At 33.2% G+C, this 13,934-nt stretch overlaps 1 pseudogene; it reads right to left on the bottom strand.

The window, feature by feature from the left end:
* Window positions 7,200–7,687, bottom strand: LOC100624147 (annotated as a pseudogene).

The raw sequence follows: 13,934 nt of genomic DNA on the forward strand, positions 1-13,934 counted from the left end.
TCATTATTATAGGAAGTGGATCAAACAAGATGTACTGTGATTTATGCCAAAGAGTGTTCTGCCTAAGTTTTCCTCTAGGAGTTTTATAGTATCTGGCCTTACATTTGGGTCTTTAATCCATTTTTAGTTTATTTTTGCGTATGGCTCTAGAGAATGTTCTCATTTCTCTCTTTCTCTTTTTTTTTTTACATGTAGCTTTCCAGTTTTCCTTCCATCACTTATTGAAGAGACTATCTTTCCTTCACTGTATGTTCTTTTCTCCTTTGTCATAGATTAGTTGACCATAGGTTCTTGGGTTTACTTATGGGCTTTCTATTCTGCTACATTGATCTATATTTCTGTTTTTTTTTTTTTTTTTTTTTTTTGTGCCAGTACCATACTTCTTTTGATGACTGAGTAGTATAGTCTATAGACTTTGTAGTATAGTCTATAGTCTGAAGTCAGAGAGCCTGATTCCTCCAGCTCCATTTTTCTTAGGATTGATTGGCTATTCAAGGTATTTTGTGCTTCCATACAAATTTTAAAATATTTTGTTCTAGTTCTGTGAAGAATGTTATTGGTAATTTGATAGGGATTGCATTGAATCTGTACAATGTCTTGGGCAGTTTTTTCATTTTGATAATATTGAGCATTGTGTGTCTTTCCACCTTTCTGTGTCATCTTTGATTTCTCTTATCAGAGTCTTATAGTTTTTACACTACATTTCATTTGTCTCTTTAGGTAGGTTTATTCCTAGGTATTTTATTCTTTTATGATGTGACGGTAAGTGGGATTGTTTCTGTAATTTCTCTTTCTGATTTTTCTTTGTTGGTTCTACGAATGCAATTGATTTCTGTGTATTAATGTTGTATCCTGCAACTTTACCAAATTCATTGATGAACTATAACAGTTTTCTGGTAGTGTCTTTAGGATTTTATAGATAGAGTATCATGTCATTTGCAAATGGTAATAGTTTTTCTTTTCCAATTTTGATTACTTTTACTTCTTTTTCCTCTCTGATTGCCATGGTTAGGACTTTCAAATCTATGTTGAATAACAGTGGTGAAAGTGAACATACTTGTCTTGTTCCTGATCTTAGAAGAATTGCTTTCAGTTTATCAATATTGAGAATTATGTTAGCTGTGGGTTAATGAAGGTGATCACATTAACAATAGATTTTCAATGTAAGCAAACAGACATGTTAGAAGATGTCATATATGATTGTCACAGTTAGAGAGGAGAAATTGATGCCTGTGGCTTCAAAGCTTCAAAGAACAGGTTGATTATTGATAGGGGTTGATGCAACTGGTGAATAAGTCTAGTCCAATGCTTATTTACCATTCTGAAAATCCTAGGACTCTTTATGCTATATATGTTATGCTTATGCTCTATAAATGGAACAAAGCCTGAATGGAAGCACATCAGTTTACAACATGGTTTGCTGAATATTTTAATCACAATGTTGAAACCTATTGCTCAGAAAAGAATTTACTTTCAAAATATTGCACATTGAAAATCAACTGGTCACCGAAGAGCTCTGATTGGAAAAAAACCCACAAGATTAATGTTGTTTACATGCCAGCTAACACAACATTCATTCTACATCCCATGAATAAAGAAGTGATTTCAACTTTCAAGTCATCATTTAAGAAATAAAAGTTTTATAAGGCTATAACTGCCATAGGTAATGTTTATTCTTATAGTTCTGGGCAAAGTAAATTGAAAACCTTTTAGAAAGAATAAAACATTCAGATACCATTCACATTTTTTATAATCCCAATAATTTTTTTTTCTTTTCTCTTTTGTCTTTTTAGAGCTGCACCCATGGCATATGGCGGTTCCCAGGCTAGGGGTCTAATCAGAGCTGTAGTCACTGGCCTACATCACAACCACAGCAATGCAAGATCTGAGCCGCATCTGCGACCTACATACATCACAGCTCACAGCAACACCAGATCCTTAACCCACTGAACGAGGCCAGGGATTGAACCTGCAATCTCATTATTCCTAGTCGTATTCATTTCTGCTGCACCACAATTGGGAACTCCAAGAATTTTATTACATTCATTGTTGTACAGTGATCATCACAATCCAATTTTATAGCATTTTCCATCCCCAACCCCCAGCCCATCCCCCCCAACCTGTCTCCTTTAGAAACCATAAGCTTTTCTCTTTTTGGTTCATATTTTTTTTTGTCTTTTTTTTAGGGCCACACCCACAGCATATGGAAATTCCCAGGATAGGGGTCCAATTGGAGCTGTAGTTGCCAGCCTACACCACAACCACAGAAATGCAGGATCTGAGCTGCATCTGCAACCTACACCACAGCTCATGGCAACACCAGATCCTTAATCCACTGAGTGAGGCCAGGGATTGAACCCACATCCTCATGGATGCCAGTCATGTTTGTTAACCACTGAGCCGAGATGGGAACTCTTCATAAGCTTTTCCAAGTCTGTGAATCAGTATCTGTTCTGCAAATAAGTAATATATTCTCTTTTTAGATTCCACATATGTGATAACCATATGATATTGGTATCTCACTGTCTGACTAACTTCACTTAGCACGATAATTTCTAGGTCCATCCATGTTGCTGCAAATGCCATTATTTCACTCCTTTTTATGGCTAAGTAATATTCCATTGTGTATAAGTACCACATCTTCTTAATCCACTATTATGTAAATTGACATTTATGTTGCTTCCATGTCTTGGCTGTTGTTTATAGTGCTGCAATGAATATTGGAGTACATGTATCTTTTCGAGTCATAGAAAAGATGCTCAAGAGTGGGATTGCTGGATCATATGATAATTCTACTTTTAGCTGTTTTGAGAACTCTCCATACTGTTTTCCATAGTCGTTGCACCAATTTACACTCCCGCCAAAAGTGTAATAGGTGTAAACAAATGAAATTAGAACACTTCCTAACACCATACACAAAAATAAACTCAAAATGGATTAAGGATCTAAATGTAAGACCAGATACCATAAAACTCTTAGAGGAAAACAAAGGCTGAACACTTTATGATATAAACCACAGCAACATCTTCTCAGATCCATCTCCTAGAGTAGTGACAATAAAAACAAAAATAAACAAATGGGACCTAATTAAACTTAAAAGTTTTTGCACAGCAAAGGAAACCCTAAACAAAATGAAAAGACAACCCACAGAATGGGAGAAAATATTTGCAAATGAAGTGACTGACAAGGGATTAATCTCCAAAATTTATAAATACATCCTGCAACTCAATACCAAAAAAACAATCCCATAAAAAATGGGCAGAAGATCTAAACAAACAATTCCCCAAAGAAGACATAGAGATGGCCCCAAAAAACACATGAAAAGATGTTCAACATCACTAATTATTAGAGAAACGCAGATCAAAACTACTATGAGGTGCCACTTTACCACAGCTAGAATGGCCATCATCAAAAAGTCTAAAAACAGTAAATGCTGGAGAGGGTGTGGAGAAAAGGGAACACTATCACATTTCTAACTCTTGGTAAGAGGTCAAAATATCAACATTAATAGGGGTTTGAAAGAGGTTGATTTCAATTCTTGTGGATGAATTTGAGAGTTTCAAGACTTCAGTGGAGGAAATAACTGTAGTTGTGGTAGAAATAGGAAGAAGACTAGAATTAGAAAATCTTGAAATGTGACTGAATTGCTTCAATCTTATGATAAAACTTGAATGGCTGAGAAGATGCTGCTTATGGTTGAGCAAAGAATATAATTTCTTGAGATGGAATCTATTTCTGATGATGGTGCTGTGAAGAATGTTGCAATTACAAAAATTTCGATTATTATATAAATTTAGTTAATAAGGCAGTGCAGAGTTTAAGAGAATGAACTCTAATTTTGAAAAAAAAATTCTCTTTTGGGTGAAATGCAATCAAACATTAATGCATGCTATAGAAATTATTTGTGAAAGAAATAATCAATGAGGCAAACTATTGCTGTCCTATATTATGAAATTGCCACAGTCACCCCAATCTTCTATAAACACCATCCTTATCTGTCAGCAATCATCAACATAGAGGCATGACCCTTCAACAACAAAAGATTATGACTTTTTAAAGGTTCAGATAATTGTTAACATTTTTTAGCAGTAAAGTATTATTTAATTAAGGTATGTACTTTTTATTAGACATAATGCTATTGCACACTTAGACTATGTTATATGGTAAGCATAACTTTTATGTACACTTTTATATGAAAGAAAAAAATCATGTAATTCCCTTAATTGAAGTATTTGCTTTATTGAAAGGCAAAGATGTGCACTCAAAATGCTATAAATAAAGAAAAATAATATTCTAAAAATATATTCCAGCAACACATAGGAAGGAAGGAGAAAGAAAACACAGTAAAGAACAACAAACAAAAAATAACCACTTTAAGCCCTACATTATTAATAACTATAGTAAATGGAAAAAAATTTAAATGCATCATTAGAAGACAGAGATTTGAAAACCAAATTTGAAAAAGCATAGGAATGGATTAAATATTGTCTCCAAGAAATCACTTCAAATATCATTAAATACATAGATTCAAAATTAAAGAATTTTTAAAAACATGCAAACATTAATTTAAACAAGACAGAAATGATTATATTAATGTCAGATAAAGCAGAATTCAGGACAAATAAAATAGGGACACGGATTAAGGTCGTATAATGATAAAATTGATAATTCACCAGGAAAATACAGCAATCATATTACTGTACGTAATAAACACCAAAGATAAAAAATTGAGAGGTAAAAAATGACACAATTGAATGAAAAAAATATAATTTGTGTTTAATATTTGAAGATGTCAACAACTCCTCTCTCAGCGATTGATAGAATATACAGAACATCAGCAGGGGTATAGAAGGATTCAACAACACCATAAGTCATCAGTGTCTAAACAATATTAATAGAACACTCCACCCAACAATAGCAGAATATGCATTCTTTTCCAGCACCAACATACTAGATGCTTACAGAGCCCTGGGAATATATACCAAGGTAGATATCCTGGGCATTAAAACAAACATTAACAAATTTAAAATAATTGAAATTATACAGAGTGTAATTCACACTAACAATGGATTCTAACTTGAGATTAACAACAAAAATATTATAGGACAATCCCAAAATATTAGAAAACTAAACAACACAGTTATGATAGCCCATGATTCACGGAGGAAAACACAAAAGAAATAAGTTACATAAAACAGAATGAGATTGAAACACAAAATGTCAAAACTTGTGAGACATTGCTAAAACAATATTACTAAAAAAATTTATAGCACAGAATTCTAACATTAATCACAAGAAACTAATTCTAACATTCAAAGTGAAAAGAGCTGCTCACAAAAGAACAGTATTGTATGATTTCATTTATATAAGATATCCAGAATAGAAAAATCTACAGAGACAGAAAATAGTTTAAAGGTTTGTTGCCAGAGACTTGTGAAAGGGAATGCTGGACAGTGATGGATAATGGATATGGCATAATAAAATGTTCTAATATCAGATAGTGGTGATAGTTGCACAATTATGTAAAGTTACCAAAAAATCCCCGCTGAATTGTACATTTTAAAAGATTAAATTTTGTGGTATGAAAATGTCTCAATAAAGCTATTATAGGAAAACCTTTTATTTGTTTCAAATATTCCAAAACAATTAAGAAAAACTCATTAAAATGTCTTTGTCAGAGATCCCATTGTGGCTCAGTGGGTTAAGAACCAGATATTGTCTCCATAAGGATGTGGGTTTGATCCTTGGCCTGCTCAATGGGTTGTGTCCCATGTTACTGCAAACTTCAGTTTAGGTGACAGATGCAGCTTGGATCCAGTGTTGCTTGGCTATGGCACAGGCTGTAGCTGTAGCTTTGAATTGACGCCTAGCTCAGAAACTTCCGTATGCCACAGGTGTGGGTGGCCTTAAAAAGAAAAAAAAAATTATATATATCTTTATCACTAATACCTTGTAAGCTTCTTGAGGATGAGACACATATTTTACTCAATTTTTACTCCTTTCCAGTCCTCTGTATGTGTAATGATGCTTTTTATTTAATAAGTACTCAGTAAATAGTTGATGAATGAATGAAAATATAACTTAAGCAAGTCTATGTGAAAAGTTACTTAAAGTTGCTGCATTTACACAAGCTATTCACAAGAAAATATAAAATAATAAAATAAGAGATGATGTAGAGTTTCCAATTGCTTAAATACTATGATGGTTATTTTTATGTGTCAACTTGGTTAGGGCACAGTAGGCAGATACTTGAACCAATAACAGTCTATATGTCACTGTAAAATTATTTTTAAAATAAGATTAATATCTAAGTCAGTGGACTTTGATAAGCATTTTACCTTCCATAATGTATATAAGCCTCATCCAATTAGGCTTTAAGAAAAAAGACTGAGGTCCCTGATGAAGAGGAAATTCTGCCTCCAGACTGCCTTTTTAAAATATATTTTTCCTTTTTATTTAATAAAAGACTGGTGGATAAACATAAATACAGTACAATTACTTCAGATCATTCTTCATATTGTATACACACAAACCAATGAGTGTAATCTGAAAGAAATCTTCAGTCAGCAATGAAATGCATACAGCTTTTCCTTCACTTGCTCAAGAAATAAAAAACCCCCACAAACTTAGAGTCTCATCAGCACATACTGTCTTGCGACAAATGATTCAGACATAAATAGTGGGCATGGAGAAACTACATCTAACATATTTATAGCCTTCGTTAATGAAAAACAGAAGCAACCTTAATGATTTAGATACATTCAGTTACTGATAAATAGTTGTACCCTAAAGGGTATTATCAAAAGAGAAATAGTGCTGCAGAGAAAAGCTATATTTACGTACACAATGAGAAAATAAACTGGAAGATTAACACATGCATGTTTACTACTGGAAAAAAGTCACAGCCTCAAAGTTTCTTCACATTTGTTATAAAACCCCTCTGCACTCAACTAAAATTAAAATGATCTTAGGATAATACTTGCAAAATTTACTTAAGTCTTTTCAGCCACAGAAATTGCAATGGAAATAAATGTTCAGAGTCATTTTCAAAACAAAAACAAAAATCTATTCTGATGACGTGCATGATTAAAACGTCTATGCAGGATACAGTGCTCTGCATTCCCAATGACCAGGGGAAAAACACCTCACGTCAACTTTCAGTTTGCAGATGTCAAAGGATTTTTAATTATAGCAGGAGTTCAAATTTTCTGGATTTTTTCACCAACAACTACTGGATTTTCTCAGCAGTGTCAGCTTTGTAATTGTAAGAGCAATTGTGTTCATCTGAGTAACGGTGTACACCATAGTAAACATTTCCACACCAGCATTAAAACCCAGTAATTCCCACTTTCTTCCTGCACATGAAACAGCAATTATTTTTTTGTTTTGGTTTTTCAAGAGATTTGCTTTGCTCTTCAGATGGCTGCTGTGCGGTATCCGATACTGAAGGTTGCAGGTCTTCTGTTTCAGGTATTGCTTTGTCCACAGATGTACTGTTGACTTGGGAAGATGCTACAGATTGTGATAAAAGTGACTGATTTGATATAGGGCTTGGCTGCATAGATGAAAATGTAGAGTATAATGTTAACTGAGCTTCTGGGAGATTGCCTTCTGTGCACTGAACTGGTAAAGACTCAGATGGACTACTGACAGAAGGTACAGGTGCGCTTATGCTACCATGCCCCATACTGACTTCAGCCACAAAGGGGGCAGACACCAGAAATAAGAAAGGCTACGGCTACAACTCTATTATCTGTAAAAAGGTCACCATACCAAAGAACTATAAAAATGAAAAGACAGAGAACTATAACTCAGATGAGGGAGAAAGGAAAAAACCCAGAAAAACAGCTAAGTGATGTGGAGATTCTCAGTCTCCAGGAAAAAGACTTTAGACTGTTGATGCTGAAGATTATGCAAGACACTGGAAATAAACTAGAGGCAAAGATGGATAACTTACAGGAAATATTGAGCAAAGAGATACAAGATATAAAACTTAAGAAGAGATGCAAAATACAATAACTGAAATAAAAAGTTCATTAGAAGCAGCTTACAGCAGAATACATGAGACAGAAGAATGAATAATCAAGGTCGAGGACAGATTAGTGGACTTTACGAATGCAGAACAGAAAAGAGAAAAAAGATTGGAAACAAATGAAGAGAATCTCAGAGAACTCTGGGACAACGTTAAACACACCAACATCCATATTATAGGGGTGCCAAAAGGAGAAGAGAGAGAGAAGGGAACAAAAAAAAATATTCCAAGAGATAATAGCCAAAAACTTCCCTAAAATGGGAAAGGAACCACTCACTCAAATCCAGGAAGTACAAGTACCATATAAAATAAACCCAAGGAGGAATATACTGAGACACATATTAATCAAACTGACCAAAATTAAAGACAAAGAGAAAATCTTGAAAGCAGCTAGGGGAAAGAAACAAATAACATATAAGGGAACCCCAATAAGGTTATCAGCAGATTTTTCAGCAGAAACTCTGCAGGCCAGAAGGGAGTGGCAGGATATACTTAACGTGATGAAAGGAAAAAACCTCCAACCAAGATTGCTTTACCCAGCAAGGCTCTTATTCAGATTTGAAGGAGAAATCAAAACCTTCACAGGTAAGCAAAAGCTGAGAGAATTCAGCAACACTAAACCAGCCTTACAACAAATACTAAAGGAACTTCTCTAGGCAGAAAAGAAAAGGCCACAACAGGAAACAAAAATGCCACAAGTGACAAGGCTCACCAGTAAAGTTATATATACAGTAAAGATATGAAATCATCCATGCACAATTATACCACCAAAATCAGAAATCAGAAATCATGAGAAGAGGTGGGTACAAATGCAGGACACTGGAGATGAACTTGCAATTAAAAACAACTTAAAACAATCTCATATACGTATAGACTCTTATATCAAAACTTCAGAATAAATGCAAACCAAAAATCTACAATGGATACATAAACAAGGAAACTCTGGAGAAGAAATATATCTCATAGTAAATAAGTGCATAATCTACCATAAAGGCAGCCACTTGACATCATTCTTGGAATGCTGAAGTCTCCTTAAATCTGATTCTGATTTCCTCTCCATCAAAGAATTTATGATAATTATAATTAAATAATGCAACTGTACAATTAAATAATACAGTTCTACAATTGTATTACTAATAACCATTTCTCTCCATGGTACAATGTAAGGTCTATAATGTCTTGTTTATCACATCACCTAGAATGGTGTAATGCCTATACTGAAGAATCAATAAAATGTAACAAATTGTGAGGACATATTTATATAGTACACTGTTTTTTAACCACTTATGCATTTTATATTTTACTTATTTTCAGAGGGTGTATTATTTTTGTTATTCTTACCAGTTGTTATTCTTTTTATCATGCTATATAAAATATTTAATGGTATATAAGGCTTTCTTCTTGATAAATTTTAGTTGCACAATATATACACAATTTTAATATAATGCTAATTGTTAAAGAAAAATTGAAATGTAATAGATAATACTAAATAGTAAAGATGAAAGCCATACAAAATGGGATTAAAGCATAGAATAAATTTCCTATTTGTCTCACCAAAAAAAAAAAAAAAAGCTATTTTACATGAGTTCATTTTATGTTTTGTAATGGTTTCACCTTTTTGAAAACCACACTTTAGTATTAATACAAACATCAAATTAATATTCAAAATTACCAAATATTTTAATCAAAGTATTTTTTTGATATTTACTTTTAGAGAAGAGAGGCTTATTTTCAGAATAATTAAAGATTATCTTTCTTTTGTTTAAGTAAATAAATTCATGCACTTTTTATTTATAATTGATAGAAATATTTGAGACAAGCACATATTCCATTTAGTAATCATATATGTATGCAGCTTTAATAATTTTTGAAAAAATATATTATGTAGATGGTTAAATCATAGAGGGATATAATTTTGGAAAAAAGTAAATAACAATGGCTTCTCTTATACGGAGGAAATGGTCTCTCAGTTTAACAGTCCCTCTAACTCTTTTTTCAGTGTAATGTCTTACTGAATTAATTTTCCCTATAATTTGTTATATTTTTAAAGTAAATGGAGAAGATATATTTAATTTGCTATGTTATCCTAACATGACACCATGGGCAAGTAAGTACTGTTGACCTAAAACAAATAGACTAACAGTTATTTTTTCAACAAAAATATGTTTATTCAGAATTAATAGAAAATTGCAATTCAGGATATGCAGCCATGGTAAGCCTCATGCAAGTTCCCACATGGTAAGGGAAAGAGAACTGTTTTATAGAGGGGAAAGGGAAGTTGGGAAGGCTATAGTAAATGAAACTCCATGGCCTTTCTTTGGCTGAGTTGTTGCAAAGAGTTTGTCTTCCTTCCTATTAGGCTCTGCTATTGTCGCAGGGCATGAGAGCTCCCCCTTCTGGTCTCCCAACTCTACTTAATTAAGGTTTCTATTTATCAATTTTTTTTACAGTACTTCCTTATAATATTAATAAAGATTCATAAATACATTCTTTCAGTTCATTCTGTGTATTAGGATTTCTGGGACATTTATAACTTTAAACAAATTTCTTCACCTCTCCCTCTTTTCTCATTGACATCGTAAGCCTCAATAATTTTTTTCTTTTTTTTTTTTTTGTCTTTTTAGGTCTGTACCTGCAGAGTACGGAAGTTAGAAGGCTAGGGGTCAAATTCAAATCAGAGCTACAGCTGCCTGCCTACACCATAGCCACAGCAATGCCAGATCTGAGATAGGTCTGCGACCTACACCATAGCTCACAGCAATGATGGATCCTTAACCTACTGAGCAAGGCCAGGGATCAAACAGGTATCCTCATGGATACTAGTTGAGCTTGGTATTGCTGAGCCACAATGGGAACTTCCCAATAATCTTGATAATTGTTTTTTTTTAATATGCAGAATACAAAAAGAAATCTTTTAGAATCTATGGAGTAGAGAAAACATTCTCAATTTTCTATGATTATTAATCAAACTAGATTTATTGCCTATCATTTTTATTCTTAGAATATCTCTTCAGAAATTTTGAAAAAGCCAGATTCAAACAAAGATACTATCCCTTGAGTTGAAGAAATAAGTGCATTAAGCCTGTGTCTTAACCCCCCAAAATGTGTATTGAATATAAATATGCTTAGAGTTGGGCGTCCTTCTGAATACATGAGTGTTGTTATTTCAGTGTGGCTCCCTGCCAATACAAGCATTTTTTTTTTCTTTTTAGGGCTGCACTAGTGGCATATGGAGTCTCCCTGGCTAGGGGTCTAATCAGAGCTACACTGCCGACCTATGCCACAGCCATAACAATGCCAGTTTCAAGCCACATCTATGATTTAGACCACAGCTCATGGCAATGCCAGATCCTTAACCCACTGAGTGAAGTCAGGGATCAAACCTGCATCCTCAGGATACTAGTTGGGTTCATTTACCACTGAGCCACAATGGGAACTTCTGAAGCTTTTTTTTTTTTAAAAACATATCAAAGTATACACCCAAAATTGTGATAACCCTTATCTCTGGCCAAAGACAAGCATCTGTATGTTAAGAATAAAAATTGATAATATTCTTTCAGAAATGAAGAGAAAAAAACTCCTTTCTCTGACTCCATGTGGAGGGATCAATACTATGAGAGAAAGCGGTGAACATTCTTTACCTCAATGCATACCTCTCCTTTATGAGGCACCCTGTTACAGAAATAAGCCACTTTCCACTTCTCCATGTATGCTTTAAAAAGGCAGCCCCCACTCAGGGGAGGACTTTGATTGTCTGGTTTGGCCTGTAAATGGGTGAATAATAATTAAATGGTGATATATAAACAAGCCTACTTGCCTACATATAGGTGGCATCTGAATAAGCCCACTTATCCACAGAATTAAGCATGTTTTCGCAGTTTAACTTAGTAATAAGGTGATATTTTGATTTCCATCTCTCTGGATTTTTTTATATTTCCTAATTATCAACACGCACAGGTAGGAAAAGGAATGATCTTTATTAATGCTAAAATTATAATAGTTATACAGAAAACTATATGGTAAAAATTTCAAATTTATCTGATCTTTAAAAGTTTATAATGTAGTATTTAATTAATATAATATAAAAGATACTTAGAAATATTTACACGGAAGTTCTATTAAGTGATTTCTCAGACGTATGGCTTTTTGGGGCTTTTGGTCCTGTAAAAAAAAATCAAAAAACCTTCACTACTAATAAAATAGGTTCTCCAGATAAAATACTGGATACCCAGTTAAATTTCCATTTTAGACAAACAACAATTTTTGTTAGTATAGGCAGTACTTGGGATATATATGTATTAAAATATTTTTTTATCTAAAATTTAAATTTAACGACATTAATTTTTTTTCTAAATCTAGCAATGCTAATATACTGGAGTTAAATTTTAAAATTTACCTGGATATGTTCATGGTTTTAATTCTGTGAGGAATTAAATTATCATCTGATATGTTCCTTTTTTTTAAATAATAAAATTATCAAATTATTTTTATTTTAAACTTCAGAAAATCCTTTAATATTAGGGCGTATAGTTCATTTGAAGAGGAGAAAACACTCTTGCAATAGTTTGCAGCAATATTGCTTTAGCTATTCATAAATGTAAATATACACATTCAAAGGCAATGTTTAGAGAAAAGCATATTTTTTGTAATTAAATTACAAAGTATTTTTCTCTACTACTGCTCCAATGATCCTAGAACTCAATTACAATATATGTATTGGGAGGGACTCTCCACACCACCAAGCAATTCTTGGAACTCAAGCTGTGTGTCCTATAATGCAACTCAGTTCTGGTACTATCTACCCAGAGATAGCATGGGATCCCACATGTTCTTTTTCTTTTTGTGGTTTAGGGATTTCCTTTGATTTTATGCTTGTGTCCTCTTCTTTTTAGTTTTTGTGAATGTATTGTTTGGTTTTAATTTGTGGTTGCTGTGTTTTTCAAGTATGTTAATATCTTCTTATATCTTATTTTAGATGATAGTCATATAGCCTCAAACACATTTAAAAAAAAAGTCTAGATTTGCTTACTTTCCTTCCCCATATTTTATGTTTTTGATGACATTTTTTACATCTTCATTTTTATCCTTTGCAGTTTCTTGTTTTTATCATTGCTTTTACAGAATTTTGGGGGGGTTTGTTTTTTTCTTTTTGATCTTTATACCGGCTTATTTAAGTGATTATTCTAATTGTGATTTCCTCCATTCTGTATTTTCTTACTTCTTTCTATTTAGGGGAAACCTTTCAATATTTCTTTTAGAATAGGTTTAGTATTACTATATTCTTTGAGTTTTTGCTTGTTAGAAAAATTGTTAATTTTTCCTTCTATTTCAAGTGATAATCTTGCTGGATAGAGTATTCTAGATTGCGAATGTTTCCCTTTTAGAACTTTGAATACATCTTGCCACTCTCTTCTGACCTGTAGCATTTCTGTAGAGAAATCAGCAGATAGATAGCCTTGTAGGGATTCCCTTGTAATTAACTTTCTTTTTCTCTTGCTGCCTTTAGAAGCCTATTGTTACCTTTAACTTTTACCATCTTTATTGTAATATGTCTTGGTGTAAGTTTGGGTTTATCTGGTTTGGGACCCTCTGTGCTTCCTGTATCTGAATATCTGTTTCTTTCTTTAGATTTAGGAGATTTTCAGCCATAATTTATTCAAATATACTTTTATTCCTTTCTTCCCTTTCTTTTCCTTCAGGGATCCCTATTACATATAGATTGGTATGCTTTGTGTTATCTTACAGATCTGTCTTATATTGTTTTCTTTCTTTTTCTTTTTCTTTTTTTTTTCTTTTTAGGGCCACATCTGCAGCATATGGAAGTTCCCAGCCTAGGGGTCAAATTAAAGCTACAGCTGATGGCCTATGCTACAGCCACAGCAATGCAGGCTCTGAGTCACGT

This window comes from Sus scrofa, chromosome X (assembly GCF_000003025.6).
Source record: "Sus scrofa isolate TJ Tabasco breed Duroc chromosome X, Sscrofa11.1, whole genome shotgun sequence".
In the NCBI taxonomy this organism is placed as follows: domain Eukaryota; kingdom Metazoa; phylum Chordata; class Mammalia; order Artiodactyla; family Suidae; genus Sus; species Sus scrofa.